This window comes from Nerophis lumbriciformis, linkage group LG03, assembly GCF_033978685.3.
Source record: "Nerophis lumbriciformis linkage group LG03, RoL_Nlum_v2.1, whole genome shotgun sequence".
Taxonomy (NCBI): Eukaryota; Metazoa; Chordata; class Actinopteri; order Syngnathiformes; family Syngnathidae; genus Nerophis; species Nerophis lumbriciformis.
Genome location: NC_084550.2, coordinates 47,995,903 through 48,015,088, shown reverse-complemented (window position 1 = coordinate 48,015,088; position 19,186 = coordinate 47,995,903). Strand labels below are relative to the sequence as shown.

General features: G+C 39.2%; 1 protein-coding gene across 1 annotated transcript in view; it reads left to right on the top strand.

Moving 5' to 3' along the window:
- Positions 1-1,664: 1,664 nt before the first annotated feature.
- LOC133576222 (acidic mammalian chitinase-like) overlaps positions 1,665-19,186 on the top strand; it is a 30,794-nt gene continuing 13,272 nt past the window's right edge. Inside the window, exon 1 of the mRNA XM_061929298.1 lies at positions 1,665-1,720. The gene's annotated coding sequence lies outside the window, so the exon portion shown is untranslated. The remainder of the gene's footprint in view (positions 1,721-19,186) is intronic.

The following is a 19,186-nucleotide window of genomic DNA, read 5'->3' as shown; positions in this document are numbered from 1 at the left end:
ACGAACCTGGGTTTGGAGGTTGCCAGGAGGACGGTACATTTCGGACTGCATTGTGCCGAGTGTGAAATTTGGTGGAAAAAAAATTATGGTGTGGGGTGGTTTTTCAGGAGTTGGGCTTGGCCCCTTAGTTCCAGTGAAAGGAACTTTAAATGCTCCAGGATAGCAAAACATTTTGAGCAATTCCATGCTCCCAACCTTGTGGGAACAGTTTGGAGCGGGCCCCTTCCTCTTCCAACATGACTGTGCACCAGTGCACAAAGCAAGGTCCATAAAGACATGGATGACAGAGTCTGGTGTGGATGAACTTGACTGGCCTGCACAGAGTCCTGACCTGAACCCGATAGAACACCTTTGGGATGAATTAGAACGGAGACTGAGAGCCAGGCCTTCTCAACCAACATCAGTGTGTGACCTCACCAATGCGCTTTTGGAAGAATGGTTGAAAATTCCTATAAACACACTCCGCAACCTTGTGGACAGCCTTCCCAGAAGAGTTGGAGCTGTAATAGCTGCAAAAGGTGGACCCACATCATATTGAACCCTCTGGGTTAGGAATGGGATGGCACTTCAAGTTCATATGTGAGTCAAGGCAGATGGCCAAATACTTTTGGCAATATAGTATATATTTATATATATATATATATATATATATATATATATATATATATATATATATATATATATATATATATAAAACAATTATTCAATTATACATTTACACACCAATGCCTGAAAAGGAGCAGGATGAAGAAAAATCTCATATTTTCCTGCCCCCTTCAACATAATACGTAGTCTTACTTAATGATATCATATAAACCAACAATTACATTCAAATATAACGAAAACAAACAAAAAAACATACAAAAACAAACAAAAAAACATACAAACAAACAAAAAAACATACAACTCGTTAGGTCAGGAGACTATTTCATCCCTACAAGCCTGTTTCGCAGGTTTCCCTGCTCTTCAAGGGATTTTATTGAAGCGTCTGTGGTTGTTACATATATATAGGGTACATTACATGGTGGTGTGGCCTTTGTTACACATTAGTGTCTTGCTTCTGTGCCGGCATGATGAGACCAGTTTGTTTAATGTCGACATGCTGGGGTGGTATATAATTGTTTTAAATTATTTCAGGCACAGGTTACATCTTTTAGTTGCACTGTTCTATGGTGAGCTAGATGCGACAATTCGCAATGTAATGGCGTAACCAATTTTATTGTCTTTAAGAGTCCATATGTATTTACTCAGCTCCGTAGAGTTCTTGAGTTGGGGCCTACGGAATGATGCTGTGTAATTGTTATAACGGGTTTTAAAGGTGTTTTCTTTGAGTCCAATACATGTCTCTGTGTTTCAGGTCTCCTTGTGGGTGACGCTGGCTTGGTAAACAAGGACTCACAGAGTACCGGTCTGAACACCACAGGACTCTTTCAGGTTCCTGGGATCCACAATCTCACAGAACCTGAAGTGGACCTCCCACATAGACACAGTTAGAAAAAGGGCACAGCAGAGGATGTACTTCCTGCGTCAGCTCAGGGAGTTCAACCTGCCCCAAGATCTGCTGATCATGTTTTATACCTCCATCATTCAGTCTGTTTTCACTGTCTGGATTGGATCTACAACCAAGCTGGACAAACACAGACTGCAATCGTCAATTGGGACTAGAGAAAACATCATCAGTGTCGACCTTCCCCACATCCTGAACAGGGTGAAGAAACGGGTAGGTAGCATCACTGCAGACCCCAAGTGATAAGTTAGTAGGGTTGTGAAAAAAAAAACTGATACGACCGAATATCCCTTTGACAAGTGAGGGATTTGTAACAGCCACCTCAATCAATAAGAATCAGCTGTGAATCCTCAAGATTAATTGAGTGCAGAAACATAAACCGGGTGTTGCGCTAGACTCGCACTATGCAGTTGACAGTTTATCTTTAAAACAACGCGAGACCCAGGACTGCCTGAAAAATTATTCACGCGCTTGCTGCTTTGACTTATGTGATTGAAGACCAGAACATATGTAAATAATAGCTGCAGCGTTAGCAGGTCACCGTGAAATATATTACGTTTCAAAAGTTTGGAATGTCTTTGGATTTTACAAGAAGGCCCAAAAGCCACTGCATTTTTAAGATACGGTATGCATATTAAGATATTTACATTTTATTGATTGAACTGAAGGCCTTGTGTTCTATTTTATTTGATAATTTTAATATCATCACAGTAGGGTTGTACGGTATACCGGTATTAGTATAGTACCGCGATACTAATAAATCATATTCGGTACTATAACGCCTCTGAAAAGTACCGGTCCACTGTAATGATACCAAGTACAGTAGCGTATCTAGTCGATACTACTACGATTACGTCGATATTTTTTGGCATCACAGCATCTTCTATCGTCTTTTTTTTTAATGCATATTATGTTTATAAACTCAGGAAATATGTCCCTGGACACACGAGGACTTTGAATATGATCAATCCTGTAACGACTTGGTATCAGATTTTTCCCCAAATGTGTGCTATCATCCAAAACTAATGTAAAGTATCAAACAATAGAAGAATAAGTGATTATTACATTTTAACAGAAGTGTAGATAGAACATGTTAAAAGAGAAAGTAAGCATATATTAACAGTAAATGAACAAGTAGATTAATAATTCATTTTCTACCACTTGTTCTTAATAATTTTGACAAAATAATAGAATGATAAATGACACAATATGTTACTGCATACGTCAGCAGCTAAATTAGAAGCCTTGGTTTGCTTACTTACTACTAAAAGACAAGTTGTGTCGTATGTTCACTATTTTGGGGAACATTATCACAATTTCAGAAGGGTTAAAACCATTAAAAATCAGTTCCCAGTGGCTTATTTTATTTTTCGAAGTTTTTTTCAAAATTTTACCCATCACACAATATCCCTAAAAAAAGTGCCTGATTTTAACAATCGTTATATACACCTGTCCATTTTCCTGTGACGTCACACAGTGATGCCAATACAAACAAACATGGCGCATAGAACTGCAAGATATAGCGACATTAGCTCGGATTCAGACTCGGATTTCAGCGGCTTAAGCGATTCAACAGATTACGCATGTATTGAAACGGATGGTTGTAGTGTGGAGGCAGGTAGCGAAAACGAAATTGAAGAAGAAACTGAAGCTATTGAGCCATATCGGTTTGAACCGTATGCAAGCGAAACCGACGAAAACGACACGACGGCCAGCGACACGGGAGAAAGCGAGGACGAATTCGGCGATCGCCTTCTAACCAACGATTGGTATGTGTTTGTTTGGCATTAAAGGAAACTAACAACTATGAACTAGGTTTACAGCATATGAAATACATTTGGCAACAACATGCACTTTGAGAGTGCAGACAGCCCAGTTTTCATCAATTAATATATTCTGTAGACATACCCTCATCCGCTCTTTTTTCCTGAAAGCTGATCTGTCCAGTCCAGTTGGAAATGCATCTTCTTTGAGTGTCGCAGGATATCCACACATTCTTGCCATCTCTGTCGTAGCATAGCTTTCGTCGGTAAAGTGTGCGGAACAAACGTCCAATTTCTTGCCACTTTTGCATCTTTGGGCCCCTGGTGCAACTTGAATCCGTCCCTGTTCGTGTTGTTACACCCTCCGACAACACACCGACGAGGCATGATGTCTCCAAGGTACGGAAAACAGTCGAAAAAACGGAAAATAACAGAGCTGATTTGACTCGGTGTTTGTAATGTGTTTGAGAAAATGTGTGACGTCACATTGTGACGTCATCGCTCCGAGAGCGAATAATAGAAAGGCATTTAATTCGCCAAAATTCACCCATTTAGAGTTCGGAAATCGGTTAAAAAAATATATGGTCTTTTTTCTGCAACATCAAGGTATATATTGACGCTTACATAGGTCTGGTAATAATGTTCCCCTTTAAGGACCAAATTGCAATAAGAAACATATGTTTAATGTACCGTAAGATTTTTTGTTAAAATAAAGCCAATAATAAAATTTTTAGTGGTCCCCTTTATTTAAAAAAGTACCGAAAAGTATCGAAATAATTTTAGTACCGGTACCAAAATATTGGTATCGGGACAACACTACATCACAGGTATTTATGGCCTTCCAAAAATACACAAATATGGGGCTCCCCTCAGACCCATTGTCAGCAGCATTAACTCTGTGACATACACTATTGCTGAGTATTTTGCCAACATCTTAGCACCTTAGGTTGACAAAACACCACATCAGGTTCAAAACTCAATCGACTTTGTAGCGAAGATCCGAACTCTAAAACTTCGCTTTGCAGCGACAGATTGTCAGCTGTGACGGCAGCTCTGTCGTGTTGCCTCTGGTTAAGTACGTTTGTAGATTGAATGTGCCTCGATGGCTGTCATATTTTCTTGTCCACAAACGGGGTATTGTTTGGATTGCAATTGATTTGTTGTTCATTATTCCCTTGTAGTAGTAGTGTTAGGGTTACCCTTACCTTACAAAACTGAATCGTTCTTTTTTTAGAAACTAAAGTACTCGTTCTGTATTGAGCTGTCGAAGGACGCACTTTGTTTCGTAATTTTATAAAAACATTTCAGTAAATTATCAAAAGATTCCATTGAATGACAATCAATAGCTTCACAACAGTCTTCGCTACTCTACTTTACTGCTTAGCAACCCTGCTTTTGTCTTGTCCTGAAATCACTGTTTGTTTATCAAAGTTGTTAAACATAATATTGTCCGCAGCTTTATGATAGTGACACTAAACTTTACGATATTGGCACTACAAAACTCACCAACAGGTAGCTGGTAATACAGTAACTCACCAAAGGGTCAAATAACATTTGCTTTAAGTCTAAAGTGTTTCATGTAAGTGTTCAATTCAGACATTAAGCTTCTAGGTAATGACAAATTACCACAAAAAAGCATCTAGACAATGACCACACTCTTGAAGTGAACGTGTGTTTTGTAAAAAAAATTAAATTAAATACAAATGAAATGTTGCCAGTCCCATAAAAATATATTATTATCTTTGATGTCTTTTGTTTGTGTCAAGTTTCATAGTGATGAAAACTAGGAGACCTGTTCTATCGTGAACATCGTGAACATTGAATATATTCTTTTTTTTAAGCAAAGCAGGACAGATGTCTGTAGAGAAAGATGTCTATTTTTATTATGTTAAGTTAAACAGGAATTATTTTTACATACCGCATTTTCCAGACCATAGGGCGCACCGGATTATAAGGCACACTGCCGATTGAATGGTCTATTTTCTATCTTTTTTCATGTAAAAGCGCACCGGATTATAGGACGCGTTAAAGGAGTCATATTATTATTATTATTTTTCTAAATGTAAAACCCTTCCTTGTAGTCTACATAACATGTAATGGTGGTTCTTTGGTCAAAATGTTGCATAGATGATGTTTTACAGATCATCTTCAAGCCGCTTTCTGACAGTCGCTTCAGGATGCGCCGTTTTGTGGGCGGTCTTATTTACGTGGCTCACCTTCGACAGCGTCTTCTACCCGTCATCTTTGTTGTAGCGGTGTAGCGTGCAAGGACGGGAGTGGAAGAAGTATCAAAAGATGGAGCTAACTGTTTTAATGACATTCAGACTTCAATCAATAACGGAGCAGCATCTCCTCATCCGGAAACAACAACACAGGAAATGTGTACCGTGAAAAAACGTCCGACCGGAACTCTAATAACTAAAGTTCCTTGGGTGAATAATGTAAACTCACTACACCGCTATGTTTTAGCCGTTTCATGGCGAGTTTACTGACAGATATAAGTAAGAACTTTACACTACTTTATATTAGAAATGGCAACAGAGGAGGATGAACGTCCCATAACAAGAAGATAGAGAAAAAGCGGAAGATTATTGACTACGATGTCGGCACAGACTACAAAGGCGGATGCGCGCAATTTTTCAGGATTTATGTAGATCCCAAATACAGATCAGCAGGTACCAGAAGGTAAGAAAAGTTACTTTTGCATAACATTGCGAAACAAAACGCCAGATAATATGTCTTACCTTATACACACACACCCCATAATAATACTTGTATGTTTAATGCGCCGACAATGCACCAAGCGCAGCGGCTTTATAGCTTACCAAAGTCGTATTCAAACATTTTGATGGATTTTTGAGTGCTGTGTGTAATGTTCTATATTTTCAATGGAACATATAAAATGTTGGTGTTGTTTACTTGAGTCATATTGCCATTATACCTCTTTCCACATATCTTTTATGTTTGACTGCCATCTACTGGTACACCATGTACCAAATAAAATTGCTTCGAGGTCGGCAAACAAAAAAGGATTTTAAGTGTGCCTTATAGTCCGGAAAATATGGTAAGAAAAAGATTAATTTTATTCTGTTGATTTTGTTATTTTGCACAAAAAATATTATTGAACAATTTGTTTGCCGTATTATTCCAAATACCTGTGCCTGTTTAAATTCAGGTTGGAGTCAAATAGTATAATAAAGTATGTGTGTTTAGATTATCAGGTCATATAATCCACAAAGGTTGAATGGATGCAACTGGACTCTTCTAAAGCGTCTTCAACAAACAAGAATAATCCAGTTGCTTCCTTTCAAGCTTTGTGGATATTTTCCATCTCCTTTCACACAAATAAAAATGGCAAAAAAAATCAGCCCCGCAAGGTGTCCCTTATTTTGCCAACTCTAAGTAGTGTGTGTGTATGTGTGTGTGTGTGTGTGTGTGTGTGTGTGTGTGTGTGTGTGTGTGTGTGTGTGTGTGTGTGTGTGTGTGTGTGTGTGTGTGTGTGTGTGTGTGTGTGTGTATTACAAAACTCAAAACCAGAGAAGTTGGAACATTGTGTAATTCGTAAATAAAAACAGAATCAAATGATTTGCAAATCCTTTACAATTTATATTCAATTGAATAGACTGCAAAGTCTTTTTTTTTTTTTTTGCAAATAATCATTAACTTATAATTTAATGGCAGCAACACGTTGCAAAAAAGTTGGTATTTTGGTTGGTATTATTTGTGGTATTTTAGGCTTCATATTTCGCCACACATTTTCTATTATGTTAGATCCACTATGGACTGGACCCTCACAATATTATGCTAGATCCACTCGACGTCGATTGCACCGGTCGCCCTGCGGGGGGTCCCCACATCTGCGGTCCTCTCCAAGGTTTCTCATTGTCCCATTGGGTTGAGTTTTTCCTTGCCCTGATGTGGGTTCTGAACCGAGGATGTCGTTGTGGCTTGTGCAGCCCTTTGAGACATTTGTGATTTAGGGCTGTATAAATAAACATTGATTGATTGATTGTTTTTCAATGGGAGACGGATCTGGCCTGCAGGCAGGCCAGTCTAGTATCCGCACTCTTTCACTACGAAGCCACGCTGTTGTAACACGTGGCTTGGCATTGTCTTGCTGAAATAAGCAGGGGCGCCCATGATAACGTTGCTTGGATGGCAACATATGTTGCTCCAAAACCTGTATGTACCTTTCAGCATTAATGGTGCCTTCACAGATGTGTAAGTTACCCATGTCTTGGGCACTAATACACCCCCATACCATCACAGATGCTGGCTTTTCAACTATAACAGTCTGGATGGTTCTTTTCCTCTTTGTTCCGAAGGACACAATGTCCACAGTTTCCAAAAACAATTTGAAATTTGGACTCGTCAGACCACAGAACACTTTTACACGTTGCATCAGTCCATTTTAGATGAGCTCGGGCCAAGCGAAGCCGGCGACGTTTCTGGGTGTTGTTGATAAATGGCTTTGGCTTTACATAGTAGAGTTTTAACTTGCACTTACAGATGTAGCGACGAACTGTAGTTACTGCCAGTGGTTTTCTGAAGTGTTCCTGAGCCCATGTGATGATATCCTTTACACACTGACGTCGGTTTTTGATGCAGTACCGCCTGAGGGATCGAAGGTCCGTAATATCATCGCTTACGTGCAGTGATTTTTCCAGGATCTCTGAACCATTTGATGATATTACGGACCGTAGATGGTGAAATCCCTAAATTCCTTGCAATAGCTGGTTGAGAAATCTTGTTCTTAAACCGTTGGACAATTTGCTCACGCATTTGTTCACAAGTGTTGACCCTCGCCCCATCCTTGTTTGTGAATGACTGAGCATTTCATGGAAGCTGCTTGTATACACAATCATGGCACCCACCTGTTCCCAATTAGCCTGTTCACCTATGGGATGTTCCAAATAAGTGTTTGATGAGCATTCCTCAACTGTCGGAGTCTTTTTTGCCACTTGTGCCAGCTTTTTTGAAACATGTTGCAGGCATCAAATCCAAATGAGCTAATATTTGCAAAAAACAACGAAGTTTTCCAATTCGTACATTAAATATCTTGTCTTTGCAGTCTATTCATTTGAATATAGTTTCAAAAGGATTTGCAAATCATTTCATTTTGTTTTTATTTACCATTTACACAACGTGACAACTTCACTGGTTTTGGGTTTTGTACATGTTATTCTGCTGTGTGATGTTGCCTCATTCTATTTGATATCCAGTTCATTTTAGTGTGGTGCTGGTTGTTGCTTTCACGAATAAAAACATGATTTCCTGCATTGCACTTGCTGTGCTTCTGACACTGTCATGTTGACATAAAACACATCAAAAGTAACGTGCCACGTTACATCAAACGTATCGCTAACGGTGTTGCAAAGTACGTAAAAGTGAATACCGTATTTTTCGGACTGTAAGTCGCAGTTTTTTTCATAGTTTGGCCGGGGGTGCGACTTATACTCAGGAGCGACTTATGTGTGAAATTATTAATACATAACCGTAAAATATCAAATAATATTATTTAGCTCATTCACGTAAGAGACTAGACGTATAAGATTTCATGGGATTTAGCGATTAGGAGTGACAGATTGTTTGGTAAACGTATAGCATGTTCTATATGTTATAGTTATTTGAATGACTCTTACCATAATATGTTACGTTAACATACCAGGCACGTTCTCAGTTGGTTATTTATGCCTCATATAACGTACACTTATTCAGCCTGTTGTTCACTATTCTTTATTTATTTTAAATTGCCTTTCAAATGTCTATTCTTGGTGTTGGCTTTTATCAAATACATTTCCCCAAAAAATGCGACTTATACTCCAGTGCGACTTATACACTGTATGTTTTTTTCCTTCTTTATTATGCATTTTCGGCAGGTGCGACCTATAGTCTGGTGCGACTTATACTCCGAAAAATACGGTAATTAGATTAGTTGCCAGTAGTAAAAGTAACGCCATTATTTTATAACGGCGTTATACAATAACGCCGTTATTCCGAACACTGTCCAACAGTAGAAGGAGCGCACTTTAATCACAGGAAGGAATGCTTTTGTTCTTTAGTGGTGTGAAAAAAGAATGTGTCCGTCAACAAATGTTAACCATAGAATCATTCATAAACCGTATCGAATCTTATCAAATCGCTTGTTTTTTAAAATAGATTGTTTTTCAATCGTATCATAGCCCATGTAACAAGATGCGTATCAAATCGTCCGTCACAAAAATGTTTACCACCCTATAAGTTAGTATTTTGCAATTATTAGCAAGTGATAAGTTGTGATACGTTTGCGCTGACGTTGCTGGTTTAAATAAAGTTTAGGCCTAGTGAGTAGTGTACTATTAATTTTAGTAAACTACACTGACATGTTTATTTCTTATCAATTACACAAATGTTGAAGGGACAAAATGAATTTGATGAATCTGTGCTCTCAGTGTAAAATGTGTATAATTTCAATAATAATAATAATAATTACCATTCAATCAATTGACATCATTGACAAACCTGCACGTGTTACAACTGAGTATTGTGTTTTGTGAATAAAAAGTATGTTTGTGTTCTGACCATGACAATACACACAATGTGTATCTTTGTTCAGAGTTGATTTGTTGTTGGACACTACTTTCAATCGCACAATATGTCAACTGATAGCTGCACACTTATCTCATAAGTGCTGAATGGAAAACCATAATCAGCTGAAGAAGATTAAAGATGGTCAATGGTCAATAACAGAGCGAGATAATTATTTATCACACAACCTATTGATGTTGGATTATTACATTGTACATTGTGAAATCATATATCTGTTTATTCAGATAGATCTTAACAACTGTATTTAGTACATAAGGCTCTATTTGAGATTCAACCCACGTCCAATCAATGTCAATATTAAACATTTGATTAGTTATCAAGACAATCATTATTATTACATAACTTCATAAAACTACTGTAGTTATGCGTACTACTTTCAATTCTATGGTTTTCGTATAAATTTTTCTAATCTAGAAGTTTGTGGCTTTTTTTAAATTAAAAAGCATGTTTAATTCATTTCAAAGGGGAATATTGATTTGAGGTGTGAATATTTATATATAGTCCAAGAACTAATTAAACTTGTACGTCGAGGCAGTACTGCCCCCCTCAGCTCAGGGAGTGGGGTCTGCTTTGACCTCCCGTTTGACTCGGGTTACAATAGCAACGCATCCTTTTCTGATCCACAGTCCACTGAGTTTGGTGTTTTTAAAGACCTCAGAACACCATCTTCTTATTGTTGGTGTGTGTGTGTGTGTGTGTGTGTGTGTGTGTGTGTGTGTGTGTGTGTGTGTGTGTGTGTGTGTGTGTGTGTGTGTGTGTGTGTGTGTGTGTGTGTGTGTGCATGCACATGTACTTTAAAACTGACCACGGGCCTACCCTATGATGTAATACTTATATTATAGTTTGCGTTCAGAAATATGGTGGGAAAAATCTAAATATTAATTGTACTGTATACATTGCATGCAAATATGTAGCTAATATAAGAGTGACCTATATGCGGCCCAGGGACCATCGTTGGTTTATTGGTCCTCTGAAAATGTAATTAATTAATTACAAATATGATACTTTTTGTCACTCTTAAGACAAAAGCTGAAATTAATAAAAAGTTTAGCATACATTTATGTACTTTGAATTGGTTTTAGCGTGATAAAAAATAAATATGTATAGACATACTGTATGTATGTCTATACATATGTAAGCGTGTATATATTGACGGAGATATATGTATATCTACATATATGCATATTTAAGAGTTATTTCTTTCTATAGTCATATTTGTAATAGCTATTGGTTACCAGTTGTACTCTTTCTATTTTTTCTCCATCTCGTGTCCGATGGTACACTGTAAGTTACCTTGAGCTCGGAATGCAGGGAGTAGCAATACTCATTTTTGTTACCTCATCCTGTCTCAAGTAGAATAATAGACATGTGTATTCGCTCTGATGGGTGGGGGCTATTGGCATATTGAAGAAGACAGCACTTCCGTAATGTTTTCAGATCAACTTGGCTACGCAATTGAATGTGTTGTTCTAGGTTGGTCTCTTTCCAAAGCTTTGGGAATGAATTACAAAATACCTATTCTGTTCTGGTGATCATTCAAACTCAGCTTATATGTCATCAAAAGAACTTGGGATTGACCAGTAACTTAAATTCCCTTGGAGGAACATCTGGTCCAGCGCAACAATTTATATATATACTTTATATATACTGTATATATATGTGTGTGTGTGAATATATACACACACACACACACATATATATATATATATATATATATATATATATATATATATATATATATATATATATATATATATAGATATATATATAATTTTTCATTATTGATAAGTGAACCCCAGACAGACTATTTTTACAAGTTTTTATTACTGTGACTGGACAATTAGTTTGCTTTAATGAAATGTTTTTTTCAAACATTATGCCTTTTAAAAAGCTCAAAACAAAAACAAAAAAACGCGCTTTTACAAAAATTACATCTATTGCGTTGATGTTTTGCCAGTTTTTGTATTTTATAGAAATACAGAAATTGTATTCCTGCTGTAGGAGCACTTGCATTCAGAAGAGAGGCGCTATGATTCCATTTTTAGATCCTGTTTTCACACATTAATAACACAAAATGTGGATTGTTACGATCATGATTTGATTGTCAAAGATGTTTGGTAATGTAATCTGTATGTCCATCCATCCATCGGGGTCGCGGGGGTGCTGGAGCCTATCTCAAGTGCATTCGGGCGGAAGGCGGTGTACACCCTGGACAAGTCGCCACCTCATCGCAGGGCCAACACAGATAGACAGACAACATTCACACTCACATTCACACACGAGGGTCAATTTAGTGTTGCCAATCAACCTATATATTTATAAATATATATATATGTATATATATATATATATATATACTACCGTTCAAAAGTTTGGGGTCACCCAAACAATTTTGTGTTTTCCATGAAAAGTCACACTTATTCACCACCGTTGTCACCGTTATTCACCACCGTTGTGAAATGAATAGAAAATAGAGTCAAGACATTGACAAGGTTAGAAATAATGAATTGTATTTGAAATAAGATTTTTTTTACATCAAACTTTGTTTCCGTCAAAGAATCCTCCATTTGCAGCAATTACAGCATTGCAGACCTTTGGCATTCTAGCTGTTAATTTGTTGAGGTAATCTGGAGAAATTGCACCCCACGCTTCTAGAAGCAGCTCCCACAAGTTGGATTGGTTGGATGGTCACTTCTTGCGTACCATACGGCCAAGCTGCTCCCACAACAGCTCAGTGTGGTTCAGATCTGGTGACTGCGCTGGCCACTCCATTACCGATAGAATACCAGCTGCCTGCTTCTTCTCTCAATAGTTCTTGCACAATTTGGAGGTGTGTTTTGGGTCATTGTCCTGTTGTAGGATGAAATTGGCTCCAATCAAGCGCTGTCCACTGGGTATGGCATGGCGTTGCAAAATGGAGTGATAGCCTTCCTTATTCAGAATCCCTTTTACCCTGTATAAATCTCCCACCTTACCAGCACCAAAGCAACCCCAGACCATCACATTACCTCCACCATGCTTAACAGATGGCGTCAGGCATTCTTCCAGCATCTTTTCAGTTGTTCTGCGTCTCACAAACGTTCTTCTTTGTGATCCAAACACCTCAAACTTGGATTCATCCGTCCACAACACTTTTTTCCAGTCTTCCTCTGTCCAATGTCTGTGTTCTTTTGCCCATCTTAATCTTTTTCTTTTATTGGCCAGTCTCAGATATGGCTTTTTCTTTGCCACTCTGCCATGAAGCCCAGAATCCCGCAACCGCCTCTTCACTGTAGATGTTGACACTGGTGTTTTGCGGGTACTATTTAATGAAGATGCCAGTTGGGGACCTGTGAGGCGTCTGTTTCTCAAACTAGAGACTCTAATGTACTTATCTTCTTGCTCAGTTGTGCAACGCGGCCTCCCACTTCTTTTTCTACTCTGGTTAGAGCCTGTTTGTGCTGTCCTCTGAAGGGAGTAGTACACACCGTTGTAGGAAATCTTCAATTTCTTAGCAATTTCTCGCATGGAATAGCCTTCATTTCTAAGAACAAGAATAGACTGTTGAGTTTCAGATGAAAGTTCTCTTTTTCTGGCCATTTTGAGCGTTTAATTGACCCCACAAATGTGATGCTCCAGAAACTCAATCTGCTCAAAGGAAGGTCAGTTTTGTAGCTTCTGTAACGAGCTAAACTGTTTTCAGATGTGTGAACATGATTGCACAAGGGTTTTCTAATCATCAATTAGCCTTCTGAGCCAATGAGCAAACACATTGTACCATTAGAACACTGGAGTGATAGTTGCTGGAAATGGGCCTCTATACACCTATGTAGATATTGCACCAAAAACCAGACATTTGCAGCTAGAATAGTCATTTACCACATTAGCAATGTATAGAGTGTATTTCTTTAAAGTTAAGACTAGTTTAAAGTTATCTTCATTGAAAAGTACAGTGCTTCTCCTTAAAAAATAAGGACATTTCAATGTGACCCCAAACTTTTGAACGGTAGTATATATATATATATATATATATATATATATATATATATATATATATATATATGAATGAAACTGTTGCCTTGCCATTGCCCAGGCGGTATCTCCTTCAAGCTCGGATTCTCTCCCAGAGACCTGGGAGCCTAAGGGTTCTGCACAGGATCTTATCTGTTCCCAGTATTATGCTCCTCTGGACAGAGATGTCAGATGTTGTTCCTGGTATCTGCTGGAATCATTAACCCAGCATGGGGGTACCAGCCCCCAGTGCATCGATCATTTCTGGCACTACTGTTGTTTTCACACCCGATGTTGTTTTTCGCTCTTCCTTCAGTTCTTGGTGTTTCTCAAGCTTTTCGTGTTCCTCGGTCTGGATGTTGCCATCTTCGGATGTTTATTCACCACCATTATGTCAGACTGCTTGGCCATCACCACAGTCAATCTGGATCTAGAAGTCCCACAGGATCTTGTTATAATTGTTCTCAAGTGCCTTGATTCTGGGACCTCCAGTCCATATTTGGTACAAATGTTCTGGTACACTATGCCTGCTACCTGGTAATGATGTTCCATTATTATTATTATTATTATTATTATTATTATCAGAGTAGACCTTAGCTGGGTTGTTGGAGAAGATCATGTTTATTCTCCTGGCATCTACTTCTCTTGTGTAACTCTTAAGGTGGGTAGCTAAGGCTCTAAGACTTTGCTTAGCAGTCTCAACTGCCTCAGCTGTGGACATTGCTGTACTTCTTGGGCAGATTATTGTTGGCGTTTACACCTTTGCTCAGCTCTGCAAAGCCTTTGCTTGAATCAGAGGATGTTGCATTCTTTAAGGACTTCATGATATTCTCTCTTAGGTCAATTGAGCTTGTGCTTAGCTGTTCTACAAAACCCAAAACCAGTGAAGTTGGCACGTTGTGTAATTCGTAAATAAAAACAGAATTCAATGATTTGCAAATCCTTTTCAACTTATATTCAATTGAATAGACTGCACAGACAAGATGTTTAATGTTCGAACTGAGAATTTTTTATTTTTTTTGCAAATAATCATTAACTTAGAATTTAATGGCAGCAACACATTGCAAAAAAGTTTCCACAGGGGCATTTTTACCACTGTGTTACATGGCCTTTCCTTTTAACAACACTCAGTAAACACTTGGGAACTGAGGTGACCAATTTTTGAAGCTTTTCAGGTGCAATTATTTCCCATTCTTGCTTGATGTACAGCTGAAGTTGTTCAACAGTCCGGGGTCTCTGTTGTCGTATTTTAGGCTTCATATTGCGCCACACATTTTCAATGGGAGACAGGTCTGGACTACAGGCAGGCCAGTCTAGTACCCGCACTATTTTACTACGAAGCCACGCTGTTGTAACACGTGCAGAATGTGGTATGGCATTGTCTTGCTGAAATAAGCAGGGGCGTGAAAACGACGTTGCTTGGATGGCAACATATGTTGCTCCAAACTCTGTATGTACCTTTCAGCATTAATGGTGCCTTCACAGATGTGTAAGTTAGCCCATGCCTTGGGCATTAATACACCCCCATACCATCACAGATGCTGGCTTTTGAACTTTGCGCCTATAACAGTCCGGATGGTCTTTTCCTCTTCGGTCCGGAGGACACAACGTCCACAATTTCCAAAAACTATTTGAAATGTGGACTCGTCAGACCACAGAACACTTTTCCACTTTGCATCAGTCCAGCTTGGATGAACTCGGGCCCAGCTAAGCCGACAACGTTTCTGGGTGTTGTTGATAAATGGCTTTCACTTTGCATTAGAGTTTTAACTTGCACTTACAGATGTAGCGACATACTGTAGTTACTAACAGTGGTTTTGTGAAGTGTTCCTGAGCCCATGTGGCGATATCCTTTACACACTGATGCCGGTTTTTGATACAGTCAGAGGGATCGAAGGTCACAAGTATTCAATGTTGTTTTTTGGCCTTACGTGCAGTGATTTCTCCAGATTCTCTGAACCTTTTGATGGTATTACGAACCGTAGATGGTGAAATCCCAAAATTCCTTGCAATAGCTCGTTGACAAATGTTTTTCTTAAACTGTTCGACAATTTGCTCATGCATTTGTTGACAAAGTGATGACCCTCGCCCCATCCTTGTTTGTGAATGACTGAGCATTTCATGGATGCTGCTTTTATACCCAATCATGGCACCCACCTGTTCCCAATTAACCTGTTCACCTGTGTAATGTTCCAAATAAGTGTTTTATGAGCATTCCTCAACTTTCATAGTCTTTTTTGCCACTTGTGCCAGCTTTTTTGAAACATGTTGCAGGCGTCAAATTCCAAATGCAAAAAATAACAAAATTTACCAGTTCGAACATTAAGTATCTTGTCTTTGCAGGCTATTCAATTGAATATAAGTTGAAAAGGCTTTGAAAATCGTTGTATTCTGTTTTCATTTATGATTTACACAACCTGCCAACTTCACTGGTTTTGGGTTTTGTATTTGTGGGTCTTGGTACCCATATTCAATGTTTGGCGTTGGTGGCGACTTCTTGAAGATTTTTAACACCAAACCAGTAGTTTCTTCTTAGTCGATGTGGTTGTGGTTTTTCAAAGCATCCATTTTTCCCAGGTTCTCTGCATGGGATCACTGCCAGAGTAGCACTCCATCAAGTCCATAAATGTCTTATTCTTGTTCCAGTAGCCAATTTCTTGCCAGTCTTTTGGATCCCTAACACCTGACGCAGACCTATATATATATACCCTGCGATGAGGTGGCGACTTGTCCAGGGTGTACCCCGCCTTCCGCCCGATTGTAGCTGAGATAGGCTCCAGTGCCCCCCGCGACCCCAAAAGGGAATAAGCGGTAGAAAATGGATGGATGGATGGATATATATATATATGTATATATATATATGTATATATATGTATATATATATGTATATATATATATGTATGTGTGGGAAAAGAATCACAAGACTATTTCATCTCTACAGGCCTGTTTCATGAGGGGGGGTTCCCTCAATCATCAGGAGATTTTAATGGGAGCATTCACATACCATGGTTTATATAGGGCACAGAGTGGGTGGGTACAGGCTGGCGTAGGGGCGTGGTGATTGGCTCATGTGTTACCTAGGAGGTGTTTCCGTCTGTGGCGGCATGCTGTTACAATTTCGCTGCGCTTGTTGAGGGATGACAGGTCTGGACGGTAAATGATAAACATTTTCTCTTTCAAGCATAGGTTGCATCTTTTATTACCACTATTGTAAGGTGTGCTGGATGCAAGAATTTGCCATGTTATTGAATATTCAACATTATTGTCTTTGAGGTCCCAAATGTGTTTGCTGAGTTCAGTGGTATTCCGCAGGTTTTGGTTCCTGAAAGAAGCCTTGTGATTGTTCCATCTGGTTTTGAACTCCCCCTCGGTTAATCCTACATATGTGTCGGATGTGTTAATGTCCTTGCGTGTTACCTTAGATTGGTAGACAACTGATGTTTGTAAGCACCCCCCGTTGAGAGGGCAATCAGGTTTCTTTCGACAGTTGCAGTCTTTGTTGGTTTTGGAGTCGCTCTGTCTGGGGGCCGACGGCTCATTTGCAATTGTTTTGTTGTGGTTTGAGATAATTTGTCGTATATTGTTCATACAGCTGTAGCTCAATTTAATGTTGTTCTTGTTGAATACTTTTCTTAGGGTGTTGTCTTTGGGAAAGTGTTTGTCAATCAGATTGAGGAATTTGTGTCCAATGTTAGTTGAGACGTTTTTGCTGTATGGGGGGTTGTACCAGATGATGTCGTTTCGTTTTCTGTTCTTTTTTGGCTGGTTTCCTGGCGTGGGTTCATAGGTGAGGGTGAAATTGTATCCGCTTTCATCAAGGGCTTTTTGGTACGGGGGGGTTGCTTGGTCAAATTCAGCTTTGCTAGATGACAGCATCGATAGCCTTTTATTAATTCCGGTAGGTATTCTTTTCGTGGTGGTGGGTGGGTGGTTGCTGTCATGGTGCACGTATTGGAGTGTTGTGTTGGGTTTCGTGAATGGTTGGTAGCTGTTATTTCTCAGGTTGAAAGTGACGTCAAGGAAGTTGACGGTTTGCTTGTTGGCTTCAATCGTGATCCGTAGGCCGTTCTCTTTGAAAATTTGGCATATGCGCTTCTTGGTATTCTCGCTGCTCCTTGGCGAGGCGCGACACACTGCCAGTCCGTCATCACGGTAAAAACCAAGGTTCAGATTGAGGCTAGCGAGCTGGGAGAGGAGGAAACTCCCAACGAGTTCACACGTTTCTGCTCCGTCAAAACTTCCCATTGTTCTTTTTTTGCCATGGTGTACTGTTGTGGATGAGAATGGAGTTTTTTGCGTAGATGATGATGTTTCTTTCGTTGCCTGTGATTGAGTCGTAGCCTGAGGCGAAGTCTAGTGCTTGAGTTAGTAGGTCTTGCGTGATGGAAGGGTAAAATTCTTCGATATCAAAGGAGATAAAGTTGTGCTGTTGTTTGTCTTGGATGTTGTTGAACCATTTGATTACTGCTGCTGTATTTCTCCATTGATTGAGTGGTGTTTTGTCCTTGATTTTTGTGTTGACTCTGTCCAGGATTATTTTGCTGATTTTTCCTATTTCAGATTTAGTTGGGTTTATTAGTCGGCATGTTGGGTTATTTGCGAAGTTGGGTTTGTGGTCCTTCAATGTGATGAAGGCTTCCTTGTTGGCTGTGGCGTCCACCCTGTCCTCAATGTCCAGTTCAGCCGCGATCCTTTTATTTTCCAGGTGGATGTTCTGTAAGGTGTTGGGTTGTGCTTTTTTGTATGATTTGGTGATGCTTCTGTCCAGTAAGGTGTGATGTTCTGGTATGTCCATTCTGTAGAAGTTTGTGGTTTTATCGGCAGCTATGATGAGGTTGTTTACTTTCTTGATGCGTTCCTTGTCATTTTTCAGCTTGGTGAGGAGTGGGTTGCGGATTGGCTTGAATTTGACTGATTGTATCATTTTGAGCATGTCGTTCTCAAAATCCTTTACTTCCTCAACTGTGGGTGGGTTCTTGGTAGATTTGAATCCGTAAGTTTTCTTTTGCGTTCCTTTTGTTTCAGGGTGGAGGAAAAAATGTGCTTTCCACCGCATCCTTCTTAGGAAGTGTTCCGTCTTTTCTATGAGCCTTAGTTTGTAGTCATTCTGCGCGGGTATGGGAATGTTCTTCGTGGAGTAGTCGATGTTGAATTTTTCCATTTCTGATCGTCGTACAGTGCTCAACAAATGTCAATTTGGAGCGGAGTATATGTCTTAATAAGGTTATCCAAAAAATAGTGCTCGATACCATAGTAGAGCGCAATATATGTATGTGTGGGGAAATAATCACAAGACTATTTCATCTCTACAGGCCTGTTTCATGAGGGGGGGTTCCCT